The sequence below is a fragment of the Epinephelus fuscoguttatus genome, linkage group LG16, assembly GCF_011397635.1.
Source record: "Epinephelus fuscoguttatus linkage group LG16, E.fuscoguttatus.final_Chr_v1".
Taxonomy (NCBI): Eukaryota; Metazoa; Chordata; class Actinopteri; order Perciformes; family Serranidae; genus Epinephelus; species Epinephelus fuscoguttatus.
The window spans coordinates 10,363,040-10,373,346 of NC_064767.1; the positions used below are offsets into that span (position 1 = coordinate 10,363,040).

The 10,307-nt window shown below is 41.2% G+C and overlaps 1 long non-coding RNA gene across 2 annotated transcripts in view; it reads left to right on the forward strand.

Annotated features, from left to right (window-relative positions):
* Positions 1 to 8,681, forward strand: part of LOC125903220 (uncharacterized) — a 29,631-nt gene extending 20,950 nt beyond the window's left edge. For both annotated transcript variants that reach the window (XR_007451248.1, XR_007451249.1), the window contains exons 3-4: positions 6,310 to 6,439; positions 8,544 to 8,681. This is a non-coding gene — a long non-coding RNA (uncharacterized LOC125903220). The remainder of the gene's footprint in view (positions 1 to 6,309; positions 6,440 to 8,543) is intronic.
* The last annotated feature ends 1,626 nt before the right edge of the window (positions 8,682 to 10,307 follow it).

The following is a 10,307-nucleotide window of genomic DNA, read 5'->3' on the forward strand; positions in this document are numbered from 1 at the left end:
TTATGGTGTAAATGTCTTTAATTCTGACAAAGTAAAAGCCCTCACTGTAATGTTTTTATTGGAGGTGGGACAAATGCACATATTCTAAATATCGAGGGAGACATGTCCTCTGCGTCCCCCCTGAAATCTACACCAATGCTCTTATTTATTACCAGAGAAATGTACAGCACAAGATATAGATCCCAAACTGACTTTCTATAATGGGCAGAGAAATCACACAGATTTAGGTGTGTGTAATTTAAGGAATAATTGAACCAACTGCTGAGGTTGCTTGGCATCTATACGTATTCCAATTTATTTTTCATTTAGGTACACAACTTAGCCGGGCACGAGGCCAACATTTGGGCAGAGCCTCTCATCCCAAATGTGACGTAAATTCAAAATGGCCACTTTTTAGTGAGTAAAGGACTCAAGGTAGCTTAGAAGAATTGACATCTGGTCTTGCTATCATGCCAGCAAGTATTTTGTCAGAGCAAGTGTCACGTTAGATTATATCGAGAGCAGCACAAGGACAAAACTTTCAGTCACTGTCCGACTTTTTTTGATTAAACCTTCTTTAGCCTACTGTGCACAGGAATGGTCTCTCTCATTCATTATCTCCCCTCACCTAAAGACCTCAGTATGGACGACAGTACCCACTCTTGTCTCCCTACGTTTGCCCTGAACGACCTCCCCTCTCATTTCCTGAGGGAGCTCCCCCTCGCCACCACCAAAAACATTATGCTGAGTTTCCTATACACCGACCTGTGGGGACAGCCAAAGACACCTCAGTCATTACCCATGATAACTAATCTATTAATGTTGAATGATGGCCTCATTAAAAGGTTCAAATATAAGTCTAAGCTTATGTGTTAATGACATGTTAATGCTTCTGTCAATTATAAGCTGGGGTAATGACACCTGCAATGAGATGATATGGCTGGTTGAAGTCAAACTTGTAATTCCATCCCTCGAGAGGTTAAGTGGACCGTTGATCCTTGGGTGGCGAATTGAAGATGAATGTTTCACTATGGTTGAGAGTATTACGCTCATGTAATAGTTGAGGAAAGTTGGAAGAAAATTAAAGTTTCAAGTCGGGGCAGAGGATGAAGGATGAAGGATGGAGGTCTGTGGAATTTTCTGAATATATGTATGGAGAATATTTCAATGATATTTCTGGACTCAGTACACATGTATGCTTTTATGTGTGTCACATTTGGCATCATGAATGTGCCAGATTACAGGGTAATTCACTGAGCATTATTGTTTGTAGGCACATGGTTAAAAAAATTGAACTTGATGCAAGAACAGGAGGAAAAATTAGCGCATCCACCTGAGTGTCATATCTCTATCACTGTCGATCGGAGCCGGAGACGATAAAGGAATGCCAATTAAAATCTTTCCCATTAAAGGTGTGTGGGAACATATTTTTACTGCCATAAACGTGTACACATCTCTGTATACGTGTATATGTCACTATATGTCCTGGAAGTCTCTCACCTCCAAGAAGTCACTTGCGTCCAAGATATTTTATTGATCGAAAACGCAGCTCCAAAACTGGCCTGGCAATTTTCTTGTCTTCTCTGTCCGCACTATTGATCAGCTCCTGCTACTGTAAATCTCTCCCCAAGTTTAGCTTACTTTGACGTGATGATGTTGTCACATGACATCAGAGGAATCAATTCATTTTTGCACATTTTAAACATCGTTTTTAATATATTTTCTGACAGGCACCTTATCCCATGCTGTTTAAAATTTAAAACAAATTTTCAGATAGCCCATGAGCTACAGTAAAACAGCCAACTATTTAGACTGTGTTGGTCCACCTACCACCCACAGCCACCTTCCCGCATCTAAAAACATTTCGTTCAGTAGTAAAGGGGCTTTAAAGTATTTCAGCCTCTCTGACTATTCGCTTTTTAATCTTTACTTCCAATGAAATTATCAGTAAAATTTTATGTATCTCCAAATTTTTCAGCTTTCAAACTTGACATTTGACATGTTTGAGATACATGGCTTCAACTGGACAGCACCAGAATGCAAAATTTGACACACATGATACCAGAGATCAAGGATGTACATGTTGAATGACTTCTCGATGACATTTCAGTCAACAAGGATTCATTTCTATAATGCACTTTACACAAACATATAGTCTACTATAAGGTGAGCAAATAGCTAAAGTTAAATTATTTATCATTTACCGTAAAAAATTAAACGCCTAGTCTCTTTTACTAGCCCTGTGTCGCTACACATTTTGACCAATAAAGGCCTGTCTCAGTTAGACACGCAGTTCATTTTATGGAAGTTCTTTGGATGTATAAAAGCTGTATAGACACCTGTCCCAAATATAGGCCTGCTGAGTTCAGTGGTTCAAGCAATAATAGCCTGGGCTACTAATTGAAGTTTTACAGTCACATGTTTTTCCCAATATTTTGTAAAATTTACATTTTGTATTACTGCAAAACCTTCATAAGCCTGGATTGCCTTCAGTTTTCCTGACTTAACTTTCAGCATTCATATAAACTGTTACACTTTAAATTTGATCTTGGTTTAAAGTCTGCTGCTGTTTTGACCCAAGCAATGGAGACCACGTGTCCTGACAACCGTGACACAGCTAAATGTTGAAGCCAATCTCAGCCAAAGGTGAGCAAGTAAAGAAAAGGGAAAACTTTAGTCCAATGGGGATTTACTTTCAGAGCGATATGCAGATGTTAATGAAATGATTATTGGATTTGGATTCAGATTTATGTTAAATCCTATCTGTAAAGGTATGGCACCATCCTGAGCCTCCCTGTTGCAGGCCTGTCTCCATGTCATATGGTGTTCATATCATCAGCCTGTGCCAGCTGTGCGATCAGTGGGATTGATCTGTTGGCAGCAGGACCATATTCATCAGTCCCCTCTCTCTCTGAAAACCTCTCTCCTCTCTTCCCTCTCTCTATCTTTTAAACTCATATTCTCTCCATCTCTATCCCTCTATCTTTCTCTCTCCCTCCCTCTGTCTGTCTCTCGTCGCTTTTTTTTTCTGGCCAGGCAGACCGTCTCAATGTGAAATCATGGTTAATGCGCCATGACAATCTGACACAACGCACAGTCCAGGCCCTGCTCCATCTGGTTTCAATTTAATTTGGTCAGAGAAGTGGGGGGGTTAGTGTGGTGGTGGTGGTGAAGGGATGGGGGGGTGAGATGAAGGGATGGAGGACTGGGTGCCTTTTGCAGGGGGGGGTGGGGGACAAGATGAAAGCTTGGCGTGTTATTCTCCGCCGAATCGTCTCACCATCCTTCATTCTTCCCAAATTGCCCTCTCCCCTCAGCACATACAGCATTAACTCCCCCCAAAAAGTCTAAAATGATAGCTGTTCGATCAAAGGTCTCCAAAAATATGTTAAAGATCTGCAAGGGGAACAGACCATGGGTTGGCTCATTAAGACCATTAGAAAGAAGTGTATGCGTGTGTGTGTTGGGGGGGTGTGGGGGGGCGGTGACAGATCAGACCATGTTGAATGGACACAGGAGGGGTTTAGCCTCGGTGCAAAGAGTTAATGGGGACATCTTCTTGCAGTTTGCTCTCGTCAGAGCGAGATGGAAGAAATGAGACCACTACTAAACGGTGGACCTGTTAAAAGCAATTTTCCTAATTATGTGGATGGAGCGATGTGTCAGTTGCCATGGCAGACGTGTCAAGCCCATCGGGTTGTGGAGACGGAAAGTGTTAACTCTTTAATGTGACTAACTAACAGGCCTCGCTTAGGCCGAGGCTTAATGACTTAATGGAAGTAATGATCTCAGGAAAGCCATATGTGTTAATGCTGAAGGGGCCACAGCGGTGGCAGCAGCGCGGCATAATACTGTATGATGGGTTCACTGTCCTCATACAGCACGGTGGCTCATGACAGTGCCACATCTAAATATTCCACCTTGATCTGTATTACTTAAAGGTCTTATGACATTATATCTTACCTTCTTTAATGTGATGTAATTCCTGTTGAAACTGGCTTTTGGGGCATGGCATTGAACAGTGAGGGATTAGTATTGCAAGTGTAAACCAATGGTCTGTTGTTTGATTGGATAGAATGGCCAGACAAGCAGGCTTTTAAAACAAATTTGGATGACTCCATTATTCACCAATGTTTTCCCAGTCCTATAAAAAAACCTTTCCCAGGAACCTCAAAGGACAATCAACATCCATGTTTTCAATGCCAGTGTGTTTTTTAATACTCTCTTTCTACGATACGCACACGGCAACTACGATGTGGTCAGTGTATCCTTATACAGCGGTTTGTATCACATACTACAAAACTGCGGCCCACAAATGGAGTCGTCCCATTACATACTTAATGTTAAGTTACGTAGTTAAGATTAGATTATGTATGTTAAGTGTAGGAAAAGACCTACTTGACAAAGTTATGTAGATTAGAAAGTTACGTGGGTTAGATGTAGTAAAAGAAACATATTTGGGCATCGTCACATTACGTACTTTTTTTTGTGCTCAATTGTTTGCTGTTTATATTATAGGCAGGAAAGGCAGTGTACAGTCACATATGTGGTATCATACAAGAAAAGATCTGACATTTCTCTGCCCCCCGATCCCCTTTACCCCAACCCCCTAAACCTTGACGAGGAGAGACCATAGTACTGGAGCTGCAAATACTGGTAGCATAGTTAAGTAAGACAGATATTGTATAACAATTATTATTGTCATTGTAAGTACTATCACCATCATTACTATTAATTGCAGCCCTACAAGAAAATGTATGCGGACTTAGAACAAGCACAAACCAAAAACATGCAGAAAAAGAGAGGAAAAAATAAATGAATTTTAAAAATGGGCGCCCAGTAGGTCAGTTGTTAGAGCGGGCAGTCGATGTGCAAAGAAGTTACATGGGTTAGGTTTAGGAAAAGAAACATGGTGCAGCGTACATTCAAATAACTCAAAGCTCACTTGGGTTTACATGGGAGAGGAACACTGATCTCCTGGAGGAAAGTCCTGTGTTTGCTTGAACCATTCACCTCTTTATGCAGACTTTCACTCGTTATACCACTTCCTTCGTTACTCCTGTCAGCGCATTGGTTCCGTGATTGCAATCCTCCTGATTATATGGGTCATAGATGAATTCTGCTGCTCATTACTTAAATAAGTATCTTTGGATGCAGCATAAGGTCACCACTGGTTTCCCAACCTTGTCCCGACAAGAACGTCCTAAAGTCATGTAGGTTAAGTGTAGGAAAAGAAACACGGTTGGGCATTGTCACATGACCTACTTGACATAAAGTTATGTAGATTAGGTTCAGGAAAGTAAAGTTACATGGGTTAGGTGTAGGAAAAGAAACATGGTTGGGCATCGTCACGTAACGTTCTTAATGTAAAGTTACATAGGTGAGATTCAGGAGAATCACGTAAGGTTAGGTTTAGAAAAGAAACATGGTGCAGTGTACCTTCACGTCACTCATAGCTCACTTGGTTTTTACGCAGGTCATGAGCACCTGTGCCGTGGGAGAAAGTCCTGTGTTTGTTTGAACCATCCATCTCCCTATGCAGACTTTTGCTCTTTATACTACAGTCTTTACTCCCATCAGGACATTGGTCTTGCGATTGCAGCCTCCCTGATTATGTAGGTTACAGATGAATTCTGCTGCATTACTTTTCAAAGGTGCACATACAAACAGTGCTTGAGAACAGCCTGAAAATTTAGATGACTTCAATATTTGGACTTCTTAATTAAATGCAGCATAAGTTCGCCACTGGTTTCCCAACCCTATCGAAACAAGAACATCCCCTGAAACACCAGACAGCCTTCAGTGTCCTTTTTTATGCCAAATGCTTGTATTTTTTTTTCTCTTTTTATGCTCTTTCTATGCATGGGAACTACAATACGGCTTAAGTTAGAGAATTGTTGTGAATACAGCAAATGAAATATGGTGTGTTTGGGGTTGTGCAACAAAGGAGAAAGATTTAGAGCCTGATTATGATTCAAATTTCGTCATGACTATTACCTCCGTTTTGCACTATGTTGTGCAAAATATCACAGAATAAAGCATGTCAGCATGTATATGTGGTACATGTTATAATGTAGTGTGAAGGGAATTAGGATTCAAGCTTCTCTCCTTTCAAACGAACCGTACGCTACACTTCAGAGCCGTTTTATTTTTCTGACTGGACCAGGACAAAGTGGAATTTGTTTGTTTAACTCTGATTAAATACGGCTGATGTCTTTTTAGTTATTTAAGAAATTTAAAGTCTACAGTACTTATCTGTCCGTTAAGGTGACTAGATCCAAACTCTATTAATTTATTTCTCTCCATTTACTAATTTGTTGTCTCTTTCAGATGTTGAAACCTTTCCTACCCTCCACCACTTCACCTCTACAATTCACCAAATGAAGCGTCTGCTCAATGATCTGTTGACCGAGACAGAAACTCCCCAAACCTGTTGCAGAGCCGTGCCTGCTCCCAAAGGGTGAGGGCCTGCTCAGCATGCAGCTGTAGCAACAGCGCCTTGTTTCCTTATGGAGGTCAGGAATGCAGTCATGTCTCTCCTCATCCCCGTGGAAGGAGATGGAATAGGCCGCAGAGATCAGGAGTAAGAGAGAGAGAAAAGGGCAAGATTCCCACCTCATCCATCACTCTTCACACAGGGGCTGCCTCCTCACCCCAGCCCAGATTTACACACCAGCTATCCTATATGACTGTCTTTATGGACTGCTCTTCACCGTCAGCCAGCAATAGTGAAGGGATCAGAGAACGCACCGGAAGAAATTAGTTCACGTCAGCTCTCATTTATGATGCGTTTAACTAGTAGGTGCTACCGAGAGGAGACGGATTCGTGCGGCTCTATATTTCTGCCCTGCCCATTTCTCCCACTCCTAGTCAAATACGCACAGCCATTTTCATCTAAGGTTATCGGGTCAATAAAACCTGGCGACCTCGGCCAATCATAAAACAGTCAATGCAGGAGAGCACAGATTGATTAAGTTCATAACTCGATTTGAGCTGTGTGGAGCCCGGACAATAAAAATCGGAATGAGTATAAATCTAATGCGAGGACATAATCCGAAGAAAATCAAAATGTAAAGTAGATGTTTTTAATGGCATCTTTTTTCATCAAGAGAATATGGCCTTTTGACTGGATGACTATTGATACCTTTGATCCACGGCTGAGCCTTTTTTCCATCTGGATGGTTGAAGCTGGGAGTTTAAATTGGCGGTACAGTTTTACATCCTGTTTAGTGCAGGTTACATGCTCTTATCAGATCCCTTCCATGTTCATCTGCACTGCAGAGACATCCAGCAAAGTTATCAGAGAGGATAGGTCAGGGAGGTAAAGCCGACCAAATCAACTCTATCCAAGCCATATGTTGGCAGTGTGGCCCCATTCTTGAAATTAGGCTCACCTAACCTTGGGCTCCGACTACCTCAGCTTATTCAATTAAAGAGGTCAAGAGTTGATGGCGCTAATTCCGCCCAGTAATGAAGTCTTCTTTGGGGATTTTAGATAAATATGCTTAACTTCATGTAGCAAGGCCTTTAAACATAATCAGATAAGCAGACGGGCACTTAGGAGAATAAAGAAGGGAGTTCTGGTGAAGATGTCGGCTCACATCATAAGAACATGAAACAGATTACATTCAAAGACAATAAACTGTGAAAATAATGATTATTATTAAGTATAGTGAAGGGCGAGAGAACCTTTCAACCACTTATTTTCTACATTTAAAAACATGCTTTGTACATCAGTTATGTTTTTGTGAAGTATGCCACAATAAAATAAACATATTCAAACGCTGTGCACAAAAACACTGCTGTAACCATCAAGAGAAAAAATCCAGCTGACCTTATAACAACACATTTGAGGGGGCATTTTCAGACGTGGGTCTTGGCAGAGTGCACCATGGTGGCCTTGTACCCATATACCCACACTGATGGTGCCCATCATCCAACCTGGCAGATGGCTGGTAGCTCGAACAGCTTTCTGGTGTTTAATTATGATCATAATCAAGGGAAATAAAGATCAATTAAAGCGCAAGTGAAACTAATGAAACGCGAGGGCCATGAGCAGCCGGACAGTTGTCCAAAATGTTTCTCATAATAAATGCAAACTGAGTCCTAAGATAGCATTAGCATGAAGTGCTGGCTCGGACATAAAACACTGGTGTTGATGGGCTTTGTAAAGGAATATTTGTTTACTGTGAAAGCTGATGTATTCCAGATTCACATTACAGTTATAATCGGTAACATTAACACATAAATGAATGTCCATTTTGCTCCTCTCTAAACTGATATAACATGATTTTATGAATCACTTTAATAGTAAAAGCTATTTTTTTTGCATAAAAGAGATCAGTAATGGCAATGGTGACATGACCTAGAGTGATGCAAAACATAAAGTCTCACATTTGGAGCAGAGAAATTAATATATTTAGCTGATATTAATATCTATTTGTGACAAAAGGTGACATTTGGCCCTGTTCCTGAGATTTTAAAGAACTTTTAAGACTCCCAGCTGCCCTGATTTCGAAGGAAGTTAACGCATATTCTGCATTTTCTCTTCATTTACTCTTCAGAGATGGAAATAGCCAGAGCAGCATGTGGCTGCTGGCAACAGTTCAACTGCCTTTCACCACGCTGTGTGTCGTACTGCAGGACTGTGCAGTCCATCTGAGCAAGATGAAGAAGGAGGAAGAGAGAGAGGAGAGGAGGAGGAGAAGAGGTGAGGAGGATGAGACAGGCGGTGGTGGGGGTGGGGAGAGGTGGAGCAAAAGGGGGAGGCCCGAGAAGACAGATGCCACCACTGTGGCCATGGCATTGTTGGATATTAATAGTCCAGAGCCACATTGTGCCAACCTTATTGGAAATGTGAGCGCTGTCATGCTGTGCCTCCATCACACGCTAGCATCAAAATGAAATGAGTAGGGGTGTGAAAAAAAAATAGTCCTGGACAGGGGAGATTTCCACAGGCACTGAGGGGAAGTAAAATGTTGCAATACAGGTTTAACACTAATTTAAAGTGATTTGAAAATGCATGAGTTCAGCGGGGCTGCACTGTTACGTTGTAATAGTTTGTAATCGTCATTACAAAATCCCATACAGCCATGTCAAAATAACATCTGAAACTGATACTGTACCCTAGTTTAAAAGACTGAACAGCTGCCTGTAAAATGTTACTATCTTGAAAGTAAATATAGGTTAAAACACTCAATACATACAATAATATTATATGGTGGATTAGATTTCTTATTGCAGCATTTTGTTAGTGTAGCTGAATTTCGCAGATGGTGCACATCTTACAGTTTAAGGGATTTAACAGAGGCCTAAATATCCTGCATACATGAGCCAGAAAAACCTGACTATTCATAATTCTTCAGCTGCGGTGGCACCCTTTGCAGTGATAAATGACTTAACAATATTATCCTAAACAAAAAGTGGGTAATTAGTGACGTTTCCTTTAAAGTCCAACGTAGCTTTACTGTTTTCTAAGCGCACAGTGCTCCAGTTCAGAGCGGTAATGGCGTAATTTATCTTTTCAGAGACGGCAGACACGCTGCAGCTGATTGAATCATGCTGGAGTGAAACCAAGTCTTCTGTGATATGAGATCAGAGGAGGTATGTGTAATTGTTATTGCCATTAAGCTCCGAGGCTGTATACACTGAGCATGCAAAATACGCTCACATATGGCACACGCTGTAGGTTTTGTGCGCGACTGCCATGCGCCGGAGCCATATGCTGCCACCCCGACTCACACACCTCAAAGCACCATGTGTCTGCAGGCTATACATGTTCCATTACCAAGGTTGTGAGACGAGCCAAAAACAACAGTGTGACCTCACAAAAGTTTGCGTGAAAGACAGCAAAATTATGATAATGAACAATTCCTAATGTGCCAAACATTTTTTCTCCTTTTTGGGTATTACATAACTAAACAAGGGACAGAGTAACCACAGATTCTGTCTCTGACTTTTGCATTTTCTGCAGCTATAATTTGGGAGTTTATAGATTTTGATGTTCAGAAAGAAATAGCTCATTTGCATCCAGGCATTATAAATGTATATAAACTGTAATTGTTTATTTTTGCATATGGGCGTAATTCATTTGTGTCAGGGCTGCTTATGGCTGATTTATAGCTGTGCATAGACTCTACGCAGAGCCTACGATGTAGCCTATACAAGTGGTCTTCGCTGTTGTGAGCATTTATACTTGTGCAGTGGTGTGTGTGTGTCGCTCTGCAATTACACCTCGAAAACACTAGTTGGGGATGGGTGTCTGTACCACTGTGCTAAGTTTCTGTGTAGTGCAGTAAAGTTTAATTAATTTGATATATTAAGTAATA